The 18,369-nt window shown below is 40.5% G+C and overlaps 2 pseudogenes; one reads left to right on the forward strand and one right to left on the reverse strand.

Annotated features, from left to right (window-relative positions):
- The first annotated feature begins 2,339 nt into the window (after positions 1-2,339).
- On the forward strand, positions 2,340-6,340 carry LOC114488671 (annotated as a pseudogene).
- A 3,767-nt stretch (positions 6,341-10,107) lies between these two features.
- Positions 10,108-10,971, reverse strand: LOC114490586 (annotated as a pseudogene).
- Positions 10,972-18,369: the final 7,398 nt, after the last annotated feature.

Consider the following 18,369-nt stretch of genomic DNA (forward strand, 5'->3'; position numbering starts at 1 on the left):
GTATATTCAGTTTTCATAAATTGTCTAAGCCCCTGGTGGCTATCATTGTGTGTTGCTGTCTTGCATAGTTTTTAAAAAGAAACTTTTAGCCTTAAGGAATAAAAATTTGGGAGAAAATTGCAAGTAGAAAACTCTCAAATAAAGTTTAGAATAGAAAAAAAACAGAACAGAAAAAATAGAAAAAAAGATTCAGAGGTATTTGATAACAGATTTATGCCTAAGGGTGTGTCACTCACTGGGGGATTAGAATTAAATTGTAGGGCTTGAATAATAGAATCCCTCCTGGCTTTACTTTTCAACATAAATATTAAGCTTGTAATACTGATAAACTGGATAAGAGAAAAGGGTTTGACTGTTCAGAAAAGAATCAGCAAGAGCCAAAACAAGATGGGTGAGTGATGGACTAATAAATGCAGAAGGAACTACAAGCACAGGGGGGTTGCTGGAGCATAATGTTGGAGGCAGGGTGTGACAAGAGATAAGCCTAAAGAAGTCACAGTCACAGACATTTTCATGTCACTCTAAGAAGCCAGAGCTACTAAAGCAAATATTAGCAAATGATATGGCAGCACTGGCATCCAGAGGTCTTGCAGGGGACTTTCTCTGCCCTAGGAAAATGGTTTGGTCCATTAGTCTCAGCACCCATGGAGCCCAGAGCAGTTTAATTTATATTCAAAATGTAGCCTGCAAGGGTTCAGTTTCAGATTAGTGAAGAAACAAAATGACTTAAAAAATAGATTAGGAGACTCCACCCTAGACCTCCAGGAATCTGTGCTTCAATAAGCCCTCAGGTTAAAGAATTCACTAAAGTAAATGCATTTAAAAGTCTAGAATTGTAAACTAGACATCAGGGTGTGTGACCAAATGGTTTTGGATTAGGAAGATAATGGTTGAAAGGCTGGCTCCTTTCTTTTCAGGTTAGAAAGTGAATTAACCCATGGAAATTCTCCTAGGAAAGCATTCCAGCCCCCTACTTGGGTGTGTCCCTACCTGGTGAGGTGTTTTGTGTTTTTTTGGTTTTTGTTTTTTGTTTTTTTTTTTTAACCAATTAACTTAGGAGAAGAGCTGACCTGGAGCCTGAACTGATCACAGTGCCTCAGGCTAGGACAGAAGTTTCAGTGGGAAAACCATTTTGTTACCATTGTTTTTCTTCTTAGCATTCATTTTTATTTTCTATAAAGGTTTTATTGTATTTTATTTATTTTTAGAGAGAGAAGAAGGGAGGGAGAAAGAGAGAGAGAGAAACACTGATGTGCAAAAGATACATCAGTTGATTACTTCTTGCACGCCACCAACTGGGGGCCTGGCTGGCAACCCAGGCATGTGTCCTGACTGGGAATCAAACTGACAACCCTTTGGATTGCAGGCTAGCACTCAGTCCACTGAGCCATACAAGCCAAGGTGAATTTTCTCCATTTTCCTATTTGGATTTTGCTAAGTTCATTTGTTCCTCTGTTTAGCTTATTCTTCCATCCTCTGCATTTATTGTAAATTGGTTTGATCAGATTCAGGGATGACTTTAAAAAAAAAAAACAACAAGAACATTCTCTCCCTCCTTCTTTATTCATGCTTCTTCATTCTTTAAATTTATATTGTTTAAATTGAAGTATGTTAGGCAAATAACATTATGCATATTTAAGGTGTACAACATGTTAATTTGGAACATTTATATATTGTAATACTATCACCTCTGCAGTGATAATTAGCACGTGTAATACATTCTTTAAGTATCTCTAAAAGATTTTGCTCCTGTTATTCTCCTACTCTTTCCTTCACAGAATTCATTTGAAGGTGTAATTCTGTATATTTCTGGGATTTTATTTGTTTAACTTTATTTTCTCAGACTGCATGATCCAGAGGGCAACAGAGGACCCATGTTTGGGTCCCCCTTGGTCTATCCAGGTCTATCCCCCTTGAACTGTATTTAGCTCAGAATAGAGGCTCAATCAATGCTAGTTATTCAGGTTGCTGCAGCAGCTTCCTCCTGTCTTCCTCCTGTCTCCCTCATCCCACCCAAGTCCCTTTTGAGTACACATGCCTCTCTGCACTGCTGCATTTACGATGTAAATGCTGATCACAGACTGACATGACTCTATTACCAGACTATGATACTCAAATTGTCAAAGTCATCTTTTTTCTATCACCATTTATACCCCCATACTTTCTTCCACCTCCCTGACCACACTCCCCACAATCACCACACTGTTTTCTATGCTCACGAGTTCTTTTTTTTACCCTTTTTTCCCTCAATCCCTCTACCCCCAAGCCACCTGCACCCCATAGCTGTCAGCCTGTTCTCTGTCTATGAGTTTGTTTTGCTGTTTACTCTCTGCAACAGCATGAATGGTCCTGGAGAACAGTATGCTAAATGAAATATGGGGGGGGGGGGGGGGCCACAAAAAATGGAATTATCTTCTAGAGGTTGGGGCTCTTTAAAGTACAGGCTTCCCTCACTAGGTCAGTGTTCTAGGAACCTATCTGTATCAGTGTATCAGCTGGCATTGTTGTAAGAGGATGTGTTTGGCTTCAGTGAATTTTTTTGAAGACTCAGTGTGTTTCCCGTTTCATGATGGGTGATGTACGAGCACACCTGCCCACACAGTGCTGAGTATTCAGCAATTTTTAACCAAAAACAGCATGATCCCCATGCCACACCCTCCCTATTCACCTAATCTCACCCCAGTGACTTATTTTTTTGTTTCCCTGGATAAAAAAGTCCTCAAACAGAAATGTTTTGTCAATGTGGAAGGGATGAAACAAAAAATGGCAGAAGCATTAAAAGGTATCAGAATTGACGAGTTCAAAAACTGTTTCGAGCAGTGGAAAAAACATCTCAATAGGTGTATTGCATCAAATGGAGAGTGCTTTGCAGGTGACTGAACTTTATACATGTAAGAATAAATACACAATTTTTAAAAACTTATTTTAAAGATTATTTATTCATTTATTTTTAGAGAGATGGGAAGGGAAGGAGAAAGAAAGGGAGAGAAACATCAATGTGTGGTTTACCTCTCACATACCCTCTACTGGGGACCGGGCCCACAAACCAGGCATGTGCCTTGACTGGGAATCAAACCAGTGACTCTTTGGTTCATAGGCCAATGCTCAATCCACTGAGCTACACCAGCCAGAGCAAAATACACATTTTTTTATAAATAAATTTTGGAGTTTTTTGGGTCCCCCTTCACAAGCCAGTCAAAGAAAGACAAGTACCGTATGATTTACTCATACGTGGAAACAATGAACAAACTGAACTATCAAAGTCATCTTTATTCTCCTGGCAGTCAGCATAGCACCTGGTTCAGACAAGAATCTTAATTAGTTGCAACAAATTACTCTAAATCATGTTACCCCAACTTAAGTTTAGGGTTCAGTATATACCTCAATGCTCAAAAGCAGTCACTAACAGAATGTAAAACTATTAAAAAAAAATAACCTAGGGCCCTGGCTGTTGTAGCTCAGTGGATTGAGCATGGGCTGTGAACTAAAGGATCACTGGTTTGATTTCCAGTCAGGGTACGTGCCTGGGTTGCAGGCCAGGTCCCCAGTGTGGGCCAAGAGAGAGGCAACCACACACTGATGTTTCTGTCCCTCTCTTTCTCCCTCCCCCCTCTCTAAAAATAAATAAATAAAAAGAAAATATTTTTTAAATCATTTTAAAAAAAAGAAAGTAAATAACGTAGTACTTCTTAAAAAAAATAACCTAGGCTGTAGGGTAAAGCTATTAAAAAGAAAAAATTATGAATATTTGCATCTTAATATTTATGTTAATAACAGAGTTCTGAAATAAAAATGCATTACCTATTTCAAATATATTTCATGTGCTATATTATCAGTTAAGTATTTATAAGTGCATTGTATTTTCAAAATCTTTTTTTTTAATTAGAGGAACATGCTCCAAAGAGTAAATGTTTATGGAGAACCAATATGTAATATATAAAAGTGGAGTGACTCTGGTTAAGAAATAAAACACATGAGGTATCTGCTGAAACCTAAGTTTCTGGGAAACAGTTTGGAAAATATGGCTCAGTATCACTTCCAGGTGGAATGGACAGCTACTGAGTTCTTTAGCCTTCTGAGGAGGAAAACAAAATTGTACTGAAAAATGTTCCCAACTTCTGCCACATTCTTCATTTCAAGAAATTCCCACTTAAAAGGACTATTGAACTAATTGGACTATTGAACTAATTTCTACTTTAGAACAATAATTACAGATCTTATCTTCTGACTGAGAATAAATGGGCACTTTTGCTTTTATCTTCTTTTGAAAAAATTTCTTCTGAATCATGGAACAACAGTGTTTTCTTTTGTTCTTTGTTTCGAGGGGCAGCAATAGTCATGCTCAGAGACTGAATTGACTTGCTCAGCAATTTATTTCTTTGTGGGAATTATGATTTCACAAGCCAATGGCATACAAGATATTATCTTTCTTAAAAATATTTTTATTAAGCCCTGGCTGGTGTAGCTCAGTGGATTGAGTGCGGGCTGAAAACCAAAGTGTCGCAGGTTTGATTCCCAGCCAGGGTACATGCCTGGGTTGCAGGCCATAACCCCCAGCAACCTCACATTGATGTTTCTCTCTCTCTCTCTATCTCCCTCCCTTCCCTCTCTAAGAATAAATAAATAAAATCTTTAAAAAAAGAAGTTTAGCCCTGGCTGGCGTAGCTCAGTGGATTGAGCACAGGCTATGAACCAAAGCATCGCAGGTTCGATTCCCAGTCAGGGCACATGCCTGGGTTGCAGGCCACAGCCCCCAGCAACCACACATTGATGTTTCTCTCTCTCTCTCTTTCTCCCACCCTTCCCTCTCTAAAAATAAATAAATTAAATCTTTAAAAATAAAGTCCGTTTGTTTAAAAAAAAGTTTATTAAAAATATATTTTTTTTTATTGATTTTTAGAGAGAGAGAGAGAAACATGATTTGTTATTCCACTTATTTATGCATTCATCGGTTTAGTCTTGTATGTGCCCTGACTAGGGATCGAATTCACAACATTAGTGTATCTGGATTTTGCTCTAACCAGCTGAGCAACCTGGGTAGAGCCAAGATAATATCTCTTAATAAAAAAATAATAAAAATAAACCCCAGCTCCAAACAAACAACAGAAAAATCACACTATTGTTCCAGGCAAGGGGAGGTAAAGAAATAAAGTCCATCTCTGACTAGTGTGGCTACTTGGTTGGTTGTGGCTTCACAAAGCGAAAGGTCCCCAGTGTGGTTCTGGTCAGGGCACAACCCTGGATTCCAGGTTTGTCCCTGGGTGCTGGGTGCATGTGAGAGGCAACTGATTGAGGTTTCTCTCCCAGACTGATGTTTCTCTCTCTCTCCCTCCCTTCCTCTCTCCCTAAAAATAAAAATAGAGAAGTGTCCCTTTCCTGTTGAAGGTTGCAGTGAAGTTGGTTTGTGGGTCTCTGAGACCCGAAAGTTGAAAGCTTCTTCACATGCCAGGGACTGCCCCAGGCCGCCAGAGGTAACCAGGCCACAGAATGAGTATATTGAGATATACTGTAAAGCGCTATGGATATCGTTTGGATTACCATGAGAAAAAGGGAAACAAGGAAGGTTGAGGGGCCCAAAACTTTCAAAGAAGGCAAAAAAGATGATTAGTCTGAAGGCCAAGCTCTACCATAAACGGCACCATGCTGAGAAAATACAAATGAAAAGAATATCAAGATGCATGAAAAGAGAAACACCAAAAGAAAGAATGATGAAAAGACTCCAAAAGGAGCAGCACCTGCCTATCTACTGGGCTGAGAGGGACAGTCCCAAGCTAAACTACTTTCCAATAGGATTAAACAAAAACGAAAAGAGAAAGCAGAAAAAATGGGAAGTCCCTCTGCCCAAAGGGAGAAAGAGAGGCATTAAAAGTTATTCAAACAGGAAAGAGAAAGGAAAAAACATAGAAGAGTATGGTTACTAAAGTCTGCTTTGTTGGAGATGGTTTTACTCGAAAACCAGCCAAATATGAAAGATTCATTAGGCCAATGGGCTTACGTTTCAAGAAGGCCCATCTAACACATCGCCGGCTGAAGGCCACCTTTTGCCTGCTAATACTTGGTACAAAGGAGGATCCCTCATCCCCACTTTATACAACTTTGGGTATTATTACCAAAGGCACTATCATCTAGGTGAACATAAGTGATTTGGGCCTTGTGACACAAGGAGGCAAGGTTATTTGAGGAAAATATGCCCAGGTTACCACTCGTCCTGAAAATGATGGATGTATAGATGCAGGCTGACTGGTTTGACAGCAGTTTCACACAAGTAACTCCTTGTAATTATTGAAGACTATGCACCAATCAGGAAAACTTGACTGTGATGTTTCTGCATACTACACCATTACAACGGCTTACATATCGGCAGCCATCAAGAGAACTAAACTATTTATTTTATTGTACAGAACATTAAAATGGCCCCCAAAAAATAAAAAATAAAAATATATAAAATATTTTCTAAAAAAAGAAATATAGTCCACATTTAACATGAGGTGTGTCTTTTTATGCAGTAGGCACTTTGCAGACATTGCATCCAACCTAAAGCTGATTTCCAGCTGCCAGTGTAAAAGCAAAAGTTCCCTGTTGCTAGAAAACGAAGACTTCACTTTGGTAGATGGGCTAATGTCTTTCACCTGGATGCTAGGGTGGTTTATCACCACCATCTGTGTGGAATGCCTTCCCAAGACAAGAGAATGCGCTAAGAGTGTTTGGGAAAGTTTTTAGGTTAGGGAAGAGTTGACTTTGCCCAAACTGAAACTCTCATATAGTCCTCACAAACTTTCAATGTTTAGTCTAAATATCCCCTTGCCATAGTTGCTTCTCCACTTGTTTTTATGTATAAGTCTTCAGTGGGGCCCATTAGCTACTGGGCTGCTGACTGCTTATCAATAGCAACAGATATAGAATGATGATATCCTTACTTCACTTATATCAAACTAACTTTACTTCTAAAAAAAATTAATATTTTTTGTCTTTGTTACTATCATAAACAAATGGATTAAAACCACCTCATTTAGGTCATAAATAAGTAGGTTTGAAATCATATTAAACCTATACATAATGGTCAGTATTAGGAGAATCTGAAATTCAGAATCCGGACCAGTAAGTCTATCCTCCTTTGTTCTGTCTAACTCAGATAATGGGGCTAGAACAGAGCTGCTGTCTCAGAGAAGGAAGTAGGGAGGATGACTTTTAGTGACTGGACAGGGAATTTATTTGGCTGTAGGTTTTCCAAAAAGAGTTGCAAATTTAGGTATAGCCTGAAAATGGGACTTAACTGTGTCCTTGGCTGGTCAAATCAAATCCTTTCTCATCGTCCTCCTTGCATATTGAGTGCATTTTATCAAGATCTGTTTCCTATGAAACAAATGGTATGTGTTAAAAATGTTAGAATTGGAAAGCTCAATTTGTGTTGTCCTCCTGACATGACTGAAGATTGGTGTTAAGAACTTTTGGATCCCTGAGCAGTTGCCATACTATCTGAGGACTGTAGACGAGGAAGGATGGGAACTCAGGCCAAGTAAAATAAACCCAATCTACTCCCTTTTATGTCCCTACCAGTCACTTTTGTTCCTTCTTGAGTTTTCTACTTCTCCTTCTTCACAAATTCTGCCCAAACGTTTTTAAGCCTGTCCCACTTAAAGTAAAACTACACACACTATCTTTGTATTTAAACTACCATTCTGGACTTTCAGCCAAGATGGAGGTATAGGTAGACACACTGTGCCTCCTTGCACAACCAAAATAAGGACAACAACAATTTAGAAACAAAATAACAACCAGAAATGACAGAAAATTGAACTGTATGGAAGTCTGACAATCAAGGAGTTAAAATAGACATATTCATCCAGACCAGTAGGTGGGGCAAAGTCTTACAGCCAGGCAGAGAGGGGTTGCAGCACAGAAAGCAGCAGCACTGGGCACCCAAGGCACCCCGGGCATGCAAGACAGCAGAGGGCGGGCCCTGGGTGTGCAGGTGGTAGCTGGCAGACCTTAGGTGTGGGGTGGCAATGGTCAGACCCAGCAAGGTGGCGATGGTGAAGCAAGGCCCTATGCGCAAGGCAGCTGGCTGACTGAGTGGTTCCACATTCATGTGCAGATAAACCAGGCAAAACTGGGTACTGAGACAGACCACGCAGCCCGGGGTCCCAGCACCGGGAAATGAAGTCTCAAAACATCAATTGACAACACCTGTGGGGGTTGAGGCCCAGGGACAGACTCCCAGCCTCACAGGAAAGTTCGTTAGAGAAACCCACAGGATCCTAGAACGTACACAAGCCCACCCACACAGGAATCAGCACCAGAAAGGCCCAGTTTGCTTGGAGGAAGCAGTGAAAGTGACTGAAACCTGACAGAGAGTGGAGCAAGTGCCATTGTTCCCTCTCAGACCCTACCCCCACATACAGCATCACAAACAGTGACTGGGTTGACCCACCCTGGCGAACACCTAAGGCTCCACCCTTCACAAGTAACAGGTGTGACAAAACAAAACAAAACAAAAAAAGGCTCAAACAGAAGAACAGATCAACGCCCCAGAGATAATAAAACTCAGCAACCAAGAGATAGCCAACCTATCTGATGCACAGTTCTAAGCACTGGTGATCAGGATGCTCACAGAATTGGTTGAATTTGGTCATAAATTAGATAAAAAAATGAAGGTTACACTAAGTGAAATGAAGGAAAATGCACAGGGAACCAATAGTGATGGCATGAAAGCTGGGTCTCACATCAATGGAGTGGGCCAGAAGGAAGAAGGAAACATACAACTAGAAAAGAACGGAGAAACAAGAATTCAAAAAAATGAGAAGAGGCTTAGGAACCTCCAGGACATCTTTAAACGTTTCAACAGCTGAATTATAGGGGTACCAGAAGGAGGAGAGGAAGAGCAACGGGTGGAAAAGTTATTTGAACAAGTAATAAAGGAGAACTTCCCCCTCTGGCAAAGGAAATAGACTTCCAGGAAATCCAAGAAGCTCAGAGAGTCCCAAAGAAGTTGGACCCAAGAAGGAACACACCAAGGCACATCATAATTACATTAGCCAAGATTAAAATGAAGGAGAGAATCCTAGAAGCAGCAAGAGATAAGGAGACAGTTACCTACAAAGGAGTTCCCATCAGACTGTAAGCTGATTTCTCAAAAGAGACCTCACATGCAAGAAGGGGCTGGAAAGAAGTATTCCAAGTCATGAACAGCAAGGACCTACATCCAAGATTGCTCTATCCAGCAAAGCTTTCATTTCGAATGGAAGGGCAGATAAAGTGCCTCTCAGATAAGGTCAAGTTAAAGGAGTTTATCATCACCAGGCCCTTACTATATGAAATGTTAAAGGAACTTATCTAAGAAAAAGAAGATAAAAAACATTTACAGTAAAATGTCAGCAAACTCACAATTATTAACAACTGCATCTAAAACAAAAACAAAAACAAATTAAGCTAACAGCTAGAACAGGAACAGAGCAACCTGGCTGGCGTAGCTCAGTGGATTGAGTGCAGGCTAGGAACCTAAGTGTTGCAGGTTCGATTCCCAGTCAGGGCACATGCCTGGGTTGCAGGCCATGACCCCCAGCAACTGCACATTGATGTTTCTCTCTCTCTCTCTCTCTCTCTTTCTCCCTCCTTTCCTTTCTGAAACTAAATAAATAAAGTATTTTTTTAAAAAAAGAACAGGAACAGAACCACAGAAGTGGAGATCACATGGAGGGTTAGCAACAGGAGAGTGGGAGGACGAGGGAGGGGGAAAAGGTACAGAGAATAATTAGTATAGATGGTAGGTGGACAATAGACAGAGGGAAGGCAAGAATAGTATGGGTAATGTAGAAGCTAAAGAACTTACAACACATGGACATGAACTAAATGGGGGAAATGTGGGTGGGAGAGGGTGTGCAGGGTAGAGGGGAATGAAGGGGGGAAATGGGATAACTGTAATAGCATAATCAATAAAATATATTAAAAATAATAAAATAAAAATAAAAAATGTTTTAAAAATAATAATAATTAAAAGTTCCCTCTTATTTAAAAAAAATAACAACTACTATTCTCTCCCCCTTTTCACAGTTGCTTAACTTTCTAAACAATCTTCTTACTCTATCTAGTTCTTTCTTTTTTTTTTTTCCTGCAGAAAGGTTTATTGTTTCCATTTGGTCCAATGCAATGGGAGAGGGTTCCAGGGCGGGGTTTCAGGGTTATCAGGCTCAGGCCAAAGCCAGACACCAGGGGGATGCAGAGGGACCCCTCAAAGGCCTCTGGGCTCCAAAGGCTCCCTAGTCATGCTTGAGGGTGAGCCTTTCGAAGAGATACTCTCCCATCCCAGCCTGGGGGCCGCCCAGCCTGCAGATGTTAGTCAGGTGGTCGCCCATCTTCCTGAGGAGCTTCACCTCCTCGTCCAGGAAATGGTTCTCCAGGAAGTCACAGAGATGAGGGTCTGTGCAGGTAGAAGCCAGGGCATGCAGATCCAAAAGGGCCTGGTTCAAGGTCTTCTCCAAAGCCAAGGCTGCTTCCATGGCATCCTAAGTTTTACCCCACTCATCTTGGGAAGGCTTCACCACCTCCTGGAGAAGAATGCGGCCACCGCGCTGGTTTTGCAGCTTTAGGAGATGCTCAGAGCCCTCACACTTCTCCTCCGCCAACTCTCGGAAGTGGCCCACGCCTTTCAGAGCCACATCGTCCTGGTCGAAATAGAAGCCCAAAGAGAGGTAGGTGTAGGAGGCCCACAGATGCAGGTTGGCCAGGCGGTTGACCGCTGACTCCACCTCGGTAGAATAATTCTGGAGAATTTGGGAGCTCATGGTTGTTCGGCAGTGAAGAATTAAGGTCGAGAAAACGGTGCCGGCTGGTCTCGGAGGCTGAGGAAGGCTGAGGTGGTTTCAAAGATGGTGACTAAAAAAGAAGGTGGAGGGAGTTGGGAAGGAGAGGCGTCCCTAGGTCTGTTCCTTCCAAACCTTGTTGAAGCAAGAGACAGATCCCAGGACCGCCGAGGGCACTGTATCTAGTTCTTTTCCATTCTGGTCTAATGGGTTTTCTGTCTCTTTTCCCACCTAATTCCTAAAACATTGATGTCCCATAGGATTCATTTCTCTGTTCTTAATCATCCCTCATGCATTCCTAGAGCAGCCTTATCTATTTCTCCATGCAGATCCACCAACCTCTGTTTCAACCACCACGTCTGTGCTGACTACATGTATTTCTAGCCCAACCTTTTTTTTATTGTATCACTGACCCAAGTTTTAGCATATCTCATTATGCTCTTCATAGTAAAAAATAAACACATTGTCTTCCCCACCAACTTTCAATCTCCTGTTATTCTTCTCTTTTGAGATGTATTATCATCCACCCAGTCATCTAAAGGCAGAAACATAACACCTCCTTTAAACACCCCTTTTTAAGCTCCAGTAGAGTCAAACACATACACATCTTGCTTAATTTTGTCTCTCTTGCAATTCTACTACCATCGCCTTATTTCTTGTTCAAAGCATCTTTAACCAGTTGTTGAAATCTTAACTGGCCATATTACCTCCCAGCCAACCCATTCTTGATGCTACAAAATACTGATTATAGGCTACCTCAAACTGAGTTTCATAACTAGAGAATTTAAAATCTCATACCAGATAGAAAGCAGTTTCAGAGGTTGTGAATAGGCCTCCCCACTATGATAGCTGTTACATAATAGGCCAAGGATTTAAATGGGGGTTACTTCAACTGTCAAGTACAACTTATTCCAATTATGCTTTCAGATGCTGAGGAAATGATCCCCAGGGTCTATTCACAAAACAAGTGAGCTAGTTATTAGCTGGAACCCCAGTCAGGACCTGGCTCTTTTAAACCCCTAATCTAACAAAAGGGAGGGTAGGGAGGTAGGCCATGATGATAATTTGAATATCAATGTTAATTCAGACCTTGTGTCCAATAGTTTTCAAAATGTCTTATTTCTTTCTTCCAGTATATAGTCACATTGTTAAATGATTGTAGATCCCTTTGGAGAAGGGGTTGTCATGGTGGTACATGGCCGGTCCTTCCTCCCAGGATGCCAGGCATCTCATCACCTAGTAGGTTCTGAATCTGAAAATCAGCTCAGGTCTGTCTAGGAGCTGAGCCAGAGATGGTGGCTCTTAACAAGGGTGACTGCCTTCAGCCTCTTGCTCCTCTGTTTGCTTTTGGGGTTTTTTTTTTTTTTTTGGACACTAAAATACCACCTTTATCAGTTTTGTAAAACTCTAGCTGGAGAATTCCTTCTCTATTCTTGACTTCTGATTGTACAAGCAAAGAAGCATTCCTTCCTGCAATGAATACATATATCAAATCATTGTACACCTTAAACTTGTACAATGTTATGTCAATGATATCTAAAGAAAACTGGGGAAAAGAAAGACAAAAGTAATTGTTTACTTTCAAGTGAATTATGTGCATGTATTTATATAGCGTATGTATGTGCGTCCCTATTGATTGCCGATCTATTTTGCTGGTAGGGAGTCATGCTTTAGTGACCATCTCCATGGACCCCAGTGAATGAAGCAAGCCCCTTGGCTGTTCTCTATCCTTCCTAGTAATTGCAGCCTCCTGGTTTCTGCTGGTTAAGTGCCATCATTTATTTTAGGGCCATCGTTGCCAGAATGACATTATCAAGTCCAGCTCTGTGACTGGCTCACTTACATCAGCACTATCTGCAGAGGACCAATGACCTTCTCAGTTATGCTGTGTCTCCTGTCCAGCACGGTCCTGATGGCCTTGGTGAATGCTGGATCCTCTGGACCCACCTGAGGAGCAACCTCTGGTGGGTATCTGACCTCACATGTAACCTTTCCATCCTTCCAGACCCACTTTGCTCAGCCTCTTCCGTCTCTCTTCTACCCTCTTCCAGGGCGGCTTGGGCATTCATACTTTGCCCAGTGCTGGCAATCACTTTCTCTGGTCTTCTAAGAATCAGCCAAGCTATAAATTTGCCCCATCTCCTGGGATCCTTGCTAGGATGTTAAATCCTGTGCAAAGCGAAAGTGTCCCCCCCAAATCAATGAATTTTTGACTATCTAGTGTTGTGTTTTAGTTCTCTTGATCAATTGCTCTAAAAATCTAATTTGGGAATTACTCCCTTATCTCCTGCCAATACATGCTGGCTAATTAATATCTGCAGATACTTTGGTGCATATTCTCTTTTCTCCTTTGCCAGGCCCATCACTTCCCTAGCTGGATTATGTTGGAATTTAACTCAGTCATTTGCCTAGTGGCTGGGAGAGCAGTTTGGAGTTTTTGAGGGGAGGGAGCCTGTGCAGCATCTTCCAGCACAAAGATAGTGCTAGTTTTTTTGTTTGTTTGTTTTTTAGATTTTATGTATTTATTTTTAGAGAGAGGGGAAGGGAACCAGAGGGAGAGAAACATCAGTGCATGGTTGCCTTTCTCATACCCCCTATTGGGGACCTGTTCTGGAACCCAAGCATGTGCCCTGACTGGGAATCGAACTGGTGACCCCTTGGTTCGCAGGCCTGAGCTCAACCCACTGAGCTACACCAGCCAAGGCAGTGCTAGTTCTTACTAGGGGACCATGGACCACCTCTGCAAGTTCTGAGAATTCATAGGGGTCTATGGAGCTGACATTCTCACGGGTGTTCCTTCCAATGTCCCCACGCAATATTTCAGGGTCCAAGGTTTTCCCAACCAGGTTGCTTACTTGAGCATAATAGACTTGTCCTTTGCTAAAATTTTAAGTCTTTGCAACTTCAGCTATTAGAGATTCTGTTTACTGCTCAGCTATGTCCGTTCTTCTGGAAACACAAAATATGGACCTCTTTAAACTACTAGAGCCCTGGCTGGTGTGATTCAGTGGATTGAGTGCCAGCCTGTGAACCAAAGGGTCATCAGTTAAATTCTTAGTCAGGGTACATGCCTGGGTTGTGGACCAGGTCCCCAGTCTGGGGCATGTGCACAAGAGGCAACCATACATTGATGTTTCCCTCTCCTTTCTCCCTCCCTTCCTCTCACTCCAAAAACAAACAAATCTTATAAAAAAAAAAACCCACTGAAGGGTTCTGGCTCTCATATCTCATACTTAGTCTTTGAAAACTTGTTAATGGCTCTCAGTTTCTCATTATCCTATTGATGGTCATTAATAGAACTTGCCAATAACCAGCTAACTCCACTATTTTTGTAGACCCTTTTACACCTACATATTCCAAATGTTTGAATTATTGCATTTGCAAGGGAATTCCCTTCCACCAGGCACTTTCAGGTCACCTTCAGTGAAATCTTTAATAACTGGACTGCCACTGTGTGTCAGGGACTATCCACCCCTCACGCAGCATTCAGAATCATGCCCTTTCGTGTTCATCAGCAGGTCAGTGAGCCAGTTCTAGAATTCCATGTTATCATGTTTTCTCTGACTGTTCCTGGCACCATATCTACATTTGTTTATGTCCACCAAGAAGCAAACCCAAAGACAGTTTCAGGTGTGCAAGCGATTTATTGTAGAAAACAGCTGTGAGCCCTGGCTGGCGTAGCTCAGTGGATTGAGCGCGGGCTGGGAACCAAAGTGTCCCAGGTTTGATTCCCAGCCATGGTACATTCCTGGGTTGCAGGCCATAACCCCCAGCAACTGCACATTGATGTTTCTCTCTCTCTCTCTCTCTCTCTCTATCTCCCTCCCTTCCCTCTCTAAAAATAAATAAATAAATAAAATCTAAAAAAAAAAAAAAAGCTGCTGTTAATTAAAAAAAAAAAAGAAAAAAGAAAACAGCTGTGAAGGGAAATGAGAAGGGAGCCAGGAGGCTGGCAGGACTGTCAGACCACGATGTATTTCTTACCTCTGTGAGGGAGACGCAAGGTGGTTTGCGTAGAAGAGTTTTGATCTGCAGTGTAGTGCTAAGAAAGTTTAAGCAAGATTAATGAGCAGCCCTCAAGTGTTAACCATTAAGAATGGTCTACCTCAGAAGGCCTGTCTGCTACACTCAGTAGCTGGGGTAGCAGATGGGAATTCCAGTATAGGCATGAAGATAATGGTGAAGTTCAAGTTAGAGCCATTGACCAATTACTCTTCCCTGCAGTACAAAGCTGAAAGGCACACTTGCATGATCACCACAGCACAATGTTCTACTTCTTTTGTCAGTTTGCCTTGAAGAAAGACAAATAATGTATTCTCACTTCATAGCACTTCTTTTCTGAGCACATCAACACTTTATACTTCCCTCTGGAATTAAAATTACACTCAATGTGGGGAAAGGACAGGGCCGAATCACTTGACTTAAAAATCAATTTAGGAACAACATTGACATCTGCCAGGAGAATGTGAGCTCCAGCAAACAGTGAGATCGCTTACAAGAATCCATTTTCCAACCTATGGACTGTTCAATGGTAAGTAGCTTTTCTATTTCTTCTTTTCCATTTGAAGCTCATTAAAATTGAGCTATTTCCTCTTTCACACCAGTGCTATTACTAGTCTTACTAGAGACTTTTTGGGTCCAGAGATCAGAATTGGCAGTAAGGATAACTGAGGCTACTGCTATAGGGTTGTCATACCTTGATCTATTTTCTTTTTTTATTGGCTTCTCTGTATTTATTTATTTAAATTTTTATTGAATTTATTGGGTGACATTGGATAATAAAATTATACAGGTTTCAGGTGTAAAATTCTAGAATACATCATCAGTATATTATATTGTGTGTCTACCGCCTTGATCTATTTTCTTTAATATAGTCTGAGCTATTTATCATAAATTTTTTAACCATGTCAAGGGTAGTGGTTTCTTCAGTCTTCTTCCTTCTTTTAGGTCTGTGCTGGGCATTGCCGAACTGGCCCATATCAAGCCTCTTCTTGAATATAATTTCTGGATCACTTCTGCTGAGGTGAGTATATTCTGCAAACAGGTCTCTAGATCATGTCCAAAAGTGAGATACTATTATTATTACTTTTTAAATAAATGTTTTTATCTCAAAGTTGGAGGTGAAAGCAGAATAGGGTGTGAAGGGAGTAATGTATGAAGAATAATGCTCTCCTCTTCTCTATCCTTCTGCCTTCTGACCTTGCTTTACACTAAAATTAGGCAAAATGATTCAGTAAAAGAATTATGACTTTATATCATTGCTTCTTTCTCAACAAGTGACTTTTTAAGGAATGTGTGTTTATAGTCTCTCAAATTACATTTTCTGCAGAGAATAAAGGCAAAATATGAGTTAATCAAAGAACTCACATTCTCACCATTGTTCTGAGCAGCACAAATTCCTAATTTACTAACTTTGCTAGCAATACTCAAATCCTGTTGTTGGTGCTAGCTATGCAAATTTCTCAATATAGCCTAGTGATGGGAAGCAGGCTGGTAAGTCAGGGAAACATTTTGTTTGGGGAAACTTAACATTGAAGAGTAGAAATGCTAGGCCTTAACTCGGTTAGTTGGTTAGAGAATCGTCCCAATACTCCAAGGTTGGAAGTTTAATCTCCGGTCAGGGCACATACAAGGAGCAACCAATACATGCATAAATAAATGGAACAACAAATCAGTGTTTTTCTCTTTCTCCCTTCCTCTCTTTCTCTGTAAAATCAATCAATAAAAAAGAGCTAAGACACATTTAATAAAATAGTCATAATCAACATTTGCATAGACCTTCAATTTGTTAAGTGTGTTGCATATATTTTTTAATTCTTTCAATCCTGTGACATAAATATTATGATCATTGCCATGTAGGCAACAGATAATCCAAAGTCACCCAGCAACTAAAAGCACAACTGGTCCTTAAATCTAGGTCTCAGACTTCTTACTCCCTTAATCTTTGCAGGTCATTAACATTTCACCCAACATACATTCCTGCCCTCTTTGTTTGTTTTGTAGCTCCCCACTCACAGGTCAGGTCATTGCATCAGAGTATAGCTGTGTTATATTAATCATGCAGTAACACGTTCGAGGACGAAGATCAATTTTCTAAATATTGATTCCTAAGTAACTTACAATCCATTTTCACTCATCATTCATCTAGAAAGCTGGAGAACAGTCAGAGGGATAAATGGTGCTGACAGGGGTTGAGAAATAGCTTGTGATTTTAAATAGGGGGGGTCACCTTTTTGAAAAAGTGACATTTGAGGAAAGACTTAAAAGTAAGTTTACTTGATCTGCTGGTGTTGCTCAGTGGATTGGGTTCTGCCTGTGAACCAAAGGGCTACTGGTTGATTCCTGGTCAGGGCACATGCCTGGGTTGTGGGCCAGATTCCTGGGTGCAAGAGTATTGATGTTTCTTTTCCTGTCTTCCTTCTTCCCTTCCCCTCTCTCTATAAAATAAAAATAAAAGTAAAGTTTGCCATTTCTGGGGAAAGAGCATTCCAGCCTGTGGTAGCAATGTTAAACATGATCAAGGAATAGCAAAAGGAGGGTGCTAGAGAAGAGGTCAGAGGTAAGGGTACATGACGTAGGAGACACCTAAGGGAAGACCTGGAAGGTCATTGCATAACATGGACTTTGGTTTTTCCTTTCAAGGAAATGAGATCCATGAGAAGGTTCTAAGCAGTGTCACGATCTGACTTGTATTTCAAAAGGATCTTTTCATATCTGCAATTATTTTATTTTATTTTTAAATGTTTTTATTTTAAAATTTTCAAATGTAAAAGTTAGTATAACACCCATATATTCTGCACCTCATTAATCAATTTTCAATCGCTAATGCAATTTTCTTTGTATATTTTGTGTAGATATACATTTATAACTCAATAATCATAAAACAATGTTAGAGATTGCATACACATATGAAATCCTTTATAATCACAATTTATCACAACCAAGACATTTAACATTGCTATAGTATATATAAAAATTTCCCCAATTACAAAAACACCCTTTTAACTAGAATTGTATCACTGAAACCAGGATGGATGCTTTTACTTATTTAAAAGCATGTCTTTAAAAAGATTTTCTTTACTTATTTTTTAGAGAACAAAAGGGAGGAAGTGTGAGAGAAACACCAATCAGTTGCCTTTCTCAACTATACACATCTTAGAGGCATAGCTCTGTGGATTTTTATTATATGGATATGGCTAATTGCCACACAAAACAAGTGAGTTCATTTAATTATGAGAAAACAGGTATAATCTGGACTGATTGCTTCCTTGTGAGTCGATGCCTGTTAGATCATTTTGTCAAGAATATTATCAGTCATATATTGCATCCCATTAGAAACCACACTGGTGTTTGTTCCATTCCTAGTGATGTTTGAATACTCAGCAAAGTGGACATAACCAATTTTTGTCTCTATGCCTCGTCTTGCCAAATGCAGTTTAGAATTTCAATTCAGTGAACTAATATTTAAAATTTTTCCCCGTCTCCTTTTTCCTTCCTACCTTAGGCCTGGGGATCTTCGAAGATGTGGCCACTTCCACTCTTGCTTCCTGTCAATGAGTTCTGACTTACT

The sequence above is a fragment of the Phyllostomus discolor genome, chromosome 2, assembly GCF_004126475.2.
Source record: "Phyllostomus discolor isolate MPI-MPIP mPhyDis1 chromosome 2, mPhyDis1.pri.v3, whole genome shotgun sequence".
NCBI classification, from domain to species: domain Eukaryota; kingdom Metazoa; phylum Chordata; class Mammalia; order Chiroptera; family Phyllostomidae; genus Phyllostomus; species Phyllostomus discolor.